The sequence below is a fragment of the Pseudorasbora parva genome, chromosome 15, assembly GCF_024679245.1.
Source record: "Pseudorasbora parva isolate DD20220531a chromosome 15, ASM2467924v1, whole genome shotgun sequence".
NCBI lineage: Eukaryota > Metazoa > Chordata > Actinopteri > Cypriniformes > Gobionidae > Pseudorasbora > Pseudorasbora parva.
In genome coordinates this window covers 21,335,934-21,343,765 of record NC_090186.1, presented here as the reverse complement: position 1 = coordinate 21,343,765, position 7,832 = coordinate 21,335,934, and the positions used below count along the sequence as shown (strand labels likewise).

The following is a 7,832-nucleotide window of genomic DNA, read 5'->3' as shown; positions in this document are numbered from 1 at the left end:
TGGCCTCCTAATAATCCCCATATAATGATTGGCCTAATCACTGGATGCTGCACATTGGTGGTGGTTGAGGAGATTCCCCGCTTCTAAATGTAAAGCGCTTTGGGTGTCTAGAAAAAGCGCTATATAAATGTAATGAATTATTAATATCATTATTACTTGAACAAAACACAAAGAAAGTATAAACAAACTTTTTTTGTATAAGGGATAACAGATAACAGAAACTAAATCATTCTATTCTGAGAAAGAAATATTGTGCATAAGAAATCATTCTTAGAAGCAAAAAAAGGAAAATCGTTCTGTTAGTAAAAGTTTTCTCTCTGCTGCCTCAGGGCACACTATGAATTCTCTACCTCATCACTGCAAAAGAAATAGAGAGGCTACAGTGAGTAAACCTAATCAAGAGCACTCCCTCTTGCCTGTTACCAGAAATACTCCACTAATAAAACTAGAAGCATTAAAGTCAGTTAAGCAGAGATTACAAAGCTGACTCAATATTACTGGCAAATTGAAATGATTTTCCCTTTATATCCTATGAGACTGTAGCTCTGTTCCAAAACCTTGAAATCTGCCATCCTGGCAATATTTTATGTAATATCTGTTCCAAACAGTAGACAAAAAAATGCTGCTTTATTAAAGAAAAAAGAAAAAAACATGCTTACAAATGATTTTGTTTTGGCAAAAATATTAGGCAGAAATGATTGGATCCTTTCGTGAATAGAAGAACAGGATATAGTAGATACATAAAATGATATGTTGATTATACATATATTTGTTCTATATTTCATTCAATGCTTAAAGGATAAGAAAAATGGCTAAGTATAAGGAAACACTTTAGACTACTGTTCCATCATTAATGAATAACTACACAGGTACAAATGAGTAATGCACTATTAACAATGCAGTAACTGCTAACTGCTAAAAGATACTCTGATTAACTAATTTTATTAACGTTCAGCTGAATCTGGTAGTTCAATATTAGCTAATCAATAACTACTGTTTTTCATACCTCTCAGAGGACTACTAAGAGCTACTGTACAGATTCATATGAGTACTATACAGATTCATATGTTTATATTTTAATGTGAATAATGCATAATATTCTAAAGTAAAGATCATGGTAATCCACTAGAATACAAGTCCTTCTCAAAAAAATAGCATATTGTTATAAATTTCATTATTTTCCATAATGTAATGATAAAAATTTAACTTTCATATATTTTAGATTCATTACACACCAACTGAAATTGTTCAGGTCTTTTATTGTTTTAATACTGATGATTTTATTATACAGCTCATGAAAACCCCAAAAATTCAAAAATTCAAATTCAAAAATCTCAAAAAATTAGCATATCATGAAAAGTTTCTCTAAACGAGCTATTAACCTAATCATCTGAATCAACTAATTAACTCTAAACACCTGCAAAAGATTCCTGAGGCTTTTAAAATCTCCCAGCCTGGTTCATTACCCAAAACCACAATCATGGGTAAGACCTGACTGCTGTCCAGAAGGCCATCATTGACACTCTTAAGCAAGGCAAGGCAAGGCAAGTTTATTTATATAGCACATTTCATACACAATGGCAATTCAAAGTGCTTTACATAGAAAGGAATTAAAATAGGGATAAAAATGCATAAGAAAAAGAATACAATGTAAAGAGAATTAAAAATAATAAAATAATGATAACCAAAGAAAAAAAAAAAACAACGGTAAACTAAAACAGTTATAAAAAGAATTTAAAAAAAATTATGCATAGATAAGGTGCAATCATTCTACAGTGGCTCAGTGCTCATTCAGTAAATGCACAGCTAAACCGACGTGTTTTGAGTTTGGATTTGAATGTGGCTACTGTTGGAGCACATCTGATCTGTTTAGGAAGCTGTTTCCAACTACGGCTGGCATAATAGCTAAAAGCAGACTCTCCTTGCTTTGAGTGAACTCTTGGTATTTCTAACTGATTTGATCCTGCTGATCTGAGTGATCTGTTGGGTTTGTGTTTAATCAGCATATCTGCAATGTATTGAGGTCCTGGGTAATTGAGAGATTTATAAACAAATAGTAGTACTTTAAAATCGATCCTAGAAGTAACTGGAAGCCAGTATAAAGACCTGATGACTGGTGTGATGGTCATATTTTCTGGTTCTGCTCAGAATCCTGGCAGCAGCGTTCTGTATAAGCTGAAGCTGTCTAATGGTCTTTTTGGGAAGGCCGGTGAGAAGGCCATTACAATAGTCCACCCTACTGGTGATGAAAGCATGAACAAGTTTCTCTAAGTCTTGCCTGGAAACAAAACATCTAATTCTTGCAATATTTTTCAGATGATAGTATGCTGATTTAATTATTGCTTTGACATGACTACTGAAACTCAGGTCTGACTCCAAAATCACTCCAAGATTCCTGACTTGATTTTTTGTTATTAGACCTTTAGCCTCAAGATATGCGTTCACCTTGAGAATTTCATCTTTGTTTCCAAATGTAGTGATTTCAGTTTTGTCTTTGTTTAACTGAAGATAGTTTTGGCACATCCAGTTGTTAACTTCATCAATGTATTTGCACAGGGAGTCAATGGGGCTGTAGTCATTAGGTGATAGTGCTAAGTAGAGCTGGTTGTCGTCAGCATAGCTGTGGTAAGCAATATTGTTATTTTTCTTTTTTTGGCTCAGTGGCAGCATATACAGGTTAAACAGGAGTGGTGCAAGAATTGACCCTTGTGGAACTCCGCATGTCATGGATGTCCACTCAGACTTATGGTCTCCTATACTCACATAATAACCTCTCCCTTCTAAGTTTGACCTGAACCATTTGAGGACCATCCCAGAAAGCCCGACCCAGTTTCCCCGCCTGTATAGAAGTATGTTGTGGTCAGCAGTATCGAATGCTGCACTGAGGTCGAGTAGAACCAGAATTGATGTTTTGCCTGTATCAGTATTTAAGCGAATATCATTTATATTCTCTGTGCTGTGATGCGGTTGGAAACCAGATTGAAAATTGTCAAAGAATCCATTTGAGTTTAAGAATTTGTTTAGTTGATTGAAAACAACCATTTCAATGATTTTGCCTATGAAGGGGGGATTTGAGATTGGTCTGTAGTTGCTCAATATGGAGCTATCCAGATTTCTCTTTTTCTGAAGAGGCTTAACTATTGCAGTTTTAAGGGCGGTTGGAAAAGTCCCATAGAGAAGTGAGGAGTTCACCACTTCTAGGAGATCTGCTTCCAAACAGTTAAACACACTTTTGAAAAAAGAAGTGGGGAGTGCGTCAAGGGAGTACACTGTAAAAAGTGAACCTGGGTGAAAGTTGGATTACTACAACTATTTGAGTCTATTTACTTGGTATTTCTGCTTTCCTAATTGTAATGGATTATTGTACACTTTTTCAACTTAAACACATAGAAATTCAGATAGATTCAAAATCTCACTTTCACTCAAAGTATAATTGTACACTCTTTCAACTTGAACGCATAGAAATTCAGATAGATTCAAAATCTCACTTTCACCCAAAGTATGATTTCCCTTTAAAATGTCACTTTCACCCAAAGTATGATTTCCCTTTAAAATGTCACTTTCACCCAAAGTAAGATTTCCCTTTAAGGACACCCGCGTCAGACGTTTTTTTCTGACGTCATTACGCACGAGCCTGTCTGAAAATTGGAAAATGTTCTGTTCGGCGGCCATTTTTTTCTCTCTCGGGACTCGGATGAAAAAGGTAGGTTGGAAGTTTGTTTTAATTACTATACTCGAAAATGTACCTTGTGGACGTGTGTTTTAGTTGTTTTTGAGTTAATTGATGTTGTCTGTGAACATAAATTCTAATTAAATCTAAATTAACCGAACTTTTGAACGTACGTTTGCGATATAGCGTTTCTGAGTATGTTCTATGTAACAATATGTTGTAACTTAAGTTACTCGTTTGTCTTATATAAATGTGTTCAGTTTGGATCTTGGGAGTATGTGTATGAAATATATATTTTTTAATTGATGCCTCCTTAACCGTCTGTGCCGTCTGTGTAAGATAAAGTTAACGTTAGTGGAAATGCTGTGGGCAGGAAGTGCTCGCAGAGCGGGACAACATGCTCGAATTTGAATTCCTGCAGTATAATATTGAGTTTGCTTTTAAAGTAATGTTTGTCTGTTCTTTTATCTGTCTTTAAAACGTCACTTTTTCGGGCAAAATTATGATGTGAAGTCGGACATCCGTTTGTGACACCGGCTGTAACTTACACTGGTTATTGCGGTGCAATGTGGAATTAAATGAGTGCACTCAGTCAGTAACGTCCACTATGGTTTCGGACACCACTACAAAGGACTGTCATTTCAAATAATGCCCTATTTGAGGGTATAGGAGGCGATTTCTGATTCAGCCTGTGATGAACGTCATTGTGCCTAACACTAGCGCCGTTCATTTGCCTACCTCATGGTGTTACATCCAGACAAATTTTCAGGGTTTTTTAGTAGAAATATTAGTATTTCCACATCTAATTAATTAACTTCCTTGACCTGTAGCAAACCATTTTTTCACTTACAATCACTTACAAACTACAATTGTTGACAATTACTTTTTCTCCTCTTAGGACCGAAAGTCTTAATGTTTGACAACTGATAAAACTTTGCTATAATATTACATGGTAAGTAATTTATCATTTCTTATATAGTTGATGATATTAATTACTAATGTTGGATATGTATGAGTAAATTCCATCTTGTGTTATCTAACATTATTGACTATTGACAGGTGTGTGTAGAGGTGTCTGTTAACTTGCTGAAAGCTTAAGCAGCCACAGACTTGAACTTTTAACAGAGGCTGAAAAAAAAGGAAAAATTAAAAGGTTGTCATGAACAAAATGTCTCTTTCGTTTGCTCATAGATAGAAGGAGGTAGTGATGCAGGAGGCCAGTGTCAGGGATTTCAAGGCGAGGTGGCCTGTGCTTTTCAGACATTACAAGGTATTGAAAAAATAATTTAAAGTTCTGGTTTTACTGGCTAAATACCTTTTATGAATTGATATAATCAGTTTGACTGTTGTTGACTGGTTTTTTTTTTCTTTCTTTCTGATTTTAGATCAATTCAGAGTTCTATAGGCTTATGGCTGTTCCACTGGAAGACACGTTCCTGGCCCAGTTGGACGTGTACATGAATCAACTAATCAGAGTAATCCATTCAAAAGGAGGAGCAACCCGTGAGAAGACTGCTGCAATTTTTAAAATCTTATAACTGGTACGTCTGTGTGTTACATTAATATAAACTGCACAATCTTATTTTAGTCTCAGTAACATTTAATTGCTAAATACTTGTTTATAGCATAGAAATTTGAAATGTCATCACCACACAAACAAAACGGACAATTTAAAAGGGATAGTTCAGTCATAAAATAAAAAATGCTGTTAATTTACCCACCCTCAGCCTATCCAAAATATGTAGGTGACTTTTTTCTTTCTTTCAGTAGAACAGTAAATATGTTGTTGTTGTTTTTTAGCTGAAACTGTGGTCCATGTTGATATAATGCAAGTCAAAAAGAATTTAAAAAAAAAATGCATACAGGCAAACCAAAAATAATACCTGTGGGTCCTGGCGATTCTTTGAGGTTTTATAAAGCAAAATGATCGGCCTATGGAGGAAACTGAATCTATTATTACCTGTAAGCTTTGAGGAAGCAAACAGCCTCAGCAAACAGTCCTAAGTACGTTCATGGCAATGTTGCATGTTAATAATGCTCAGTTTCTTGCATAGACTGATCGTTTCACTTTATAAGACTCGATGTGATGTCAGTAGCCCCGGGTATTTTTTTTTTTTTTGTCTGCATGTTTTTTTTGTTTTTTTTCACATGTTTTTTTTATTTTGTTTTTACTCTCAAAGTGACGGTAGCCATTGACTTGCATTTATATGAATCACAGAGGAATGCGGTTTCAGCTAAAAAAATCTTTACTGATATACTGAAGAAAAAAGTCACCTTTTATGCATCTTGGATGGCCTGTAAATTTAACAAAACTATCCCTTTAATCAAGAATGATTAAATGTATTAGGGTATAAAGCTAATAAATGATTTGTTGACGCATGTTTTATTATCGGACTAAATTATAAATGCCAGCAATGACTGATTCAGATGCATTTTTAAAGAGTACACTTTAGAATTAATTTCTTGATAATTTACTCACCCCCATGTCGTCCAAGATCTTTATGTCTTTGTAACTTCAGCCGAAAGGAAATTAAAGTTTTTTTTTTAAAAGCATGCCAAATTTTTCTCCATATAGTGGACTTCACTGGGATCAACAGGTTGACGATCCAAACTGCAGTGTCAGTGCAGCTTCAAATGGCTCCCAGACAAGGAATAAGGGTCTTATCTAACGAAACAATCTGTCTTTTAAAGAAATTTGCGATGTTTTACCCTCTTTTTTTAGGTGACAGGGGATTTGACTTAGTCTTTGCACTACCGTTTCGCAAACACTGGATCGGTACTTCCACCTATGTCACGCATGACCTTTACAGTGCTATAACATAATGTGAGAAGACACAGAGTTAGTGCAAAACAAGCATTTGTGGTTAAAACGTATACCGATGGTTTGGCTCAATTAGACCTTTATTCCCCGTCAAGGATCGTGTAGAGCTCTTTGAAGCTGCACTGAAACTGCAATTTTGACCTTTAACCCATTGGTAACCATTGAAGTCCACTATATCGAAAAAAATCCTGGAATGTTTTCCTCAAAAACCTTAATTTCTTTTCGACAAAAAAAAAAAAAAAGACATGAACATCTTGGGGTGACTAAATTATCAGGAAATTGAATTCTGAAGTGAACTAAATGTTTATTTTAATAAAATAATGACTTTATTCAACAGTTTCTTTTCTTCTTTGCAGTCTCCTATGCTGTTCATGTAGTAAACTCAGCACAGAGCTTCCGGATTCCATGTCAGAACGCCGGCTCATCCTTTTCCTGGGGGGAAATCAAGACCTTATCAAGGAATACCTTGTGAGTTGAAAGGCCACATTCTATTTTGATTTATTTTTCAGAAAATTTTACATTTGTGGTAGCAAAATGTTTTTTTTTTTTTTAAATGTTTTTTAAATTTATTTTTATGTGCACTACTTTAGGATAACCTACGAGATGATTGCGAGGGTGAGCTGGGTGAGCTTATATTCACGGCATTCCAGAAAGTGCTCTTACAGCTTCATTAGCACAAGATGTCAAGCAGTCTTTTCAGTAGACTACAGTGAACTTGAAGTAATGTTTGAATGTGCTTATGTCTAGTTTGTGTTTGAAAGAATGTATCTAGTTTAGTTTAATTTGTTTTCTTATGTTTGTAAGATTATCCATTTGTTTCATATGTTTGTCTAGTATCTAGTTGTATGTTTGAATCTGTAGTTGATTGGTGAAAGGGTAATCACCCATTGCTGTTAAAGATTTTCCATGATCTGTTTATTTTTTAATTAGATTTTTTAACATGGTTTATAGCATTGCCTGTAAGCTATTCTAAAGCACTTATCACAATACACTCGGTAGAAATGGTTCCATAGAATATATTAAAGGGATATATTTCATCCAAAAATGGTTCATGTTGTTCCAAACATGTATGAGTTTCTTTCTTCTGCTGAACACAAAAGATGTGTTTAAGAATGTTGGTAACCAGACAGTTGACGGTACCCATTGACTTCCAGAGTATTTTTTTTTCCTGCTATGGAGGTCAATGGGTACCGTCAGCTGTCTGGTTACCAACATTCTTCAACACATCATCCTATGTGTTCAGCAGAAGGAAGAAACAAATACAGGTTTGGAACAACTTGAACCATTTGTTGGTGAACTTTCCCTTTTGTGAAGTATCCCTTTTTATTTATGTGGCTAATT

General features: G+C 35.0%; 1 long non-coding RNA gene across 1 annotated transcript; it reads left to right on the top strand.

Moving 5' to 3' along the window:
* The first annotated feature begins 3,647 nt into the window (after window positions 1-3,647).
* On the top strand, window positions 3,648-7,605 carry LOC137041889 (uncharacterized). Its single transcript, XR_010898171.1, has 6 exons — window positions 3,648-3,703; window positions 4,569-4,622; window positions 4,862-4,940; window positions 5,056-5,211; window positions 6,848-6,959; window positions 7,082-7,605. It is a non-coding gene; the product is annotated as an uncharacterized lncRNA (long non-coding RNA).
* Window positions 7,606-7,832: the final 227 nt, after the last annotated feature.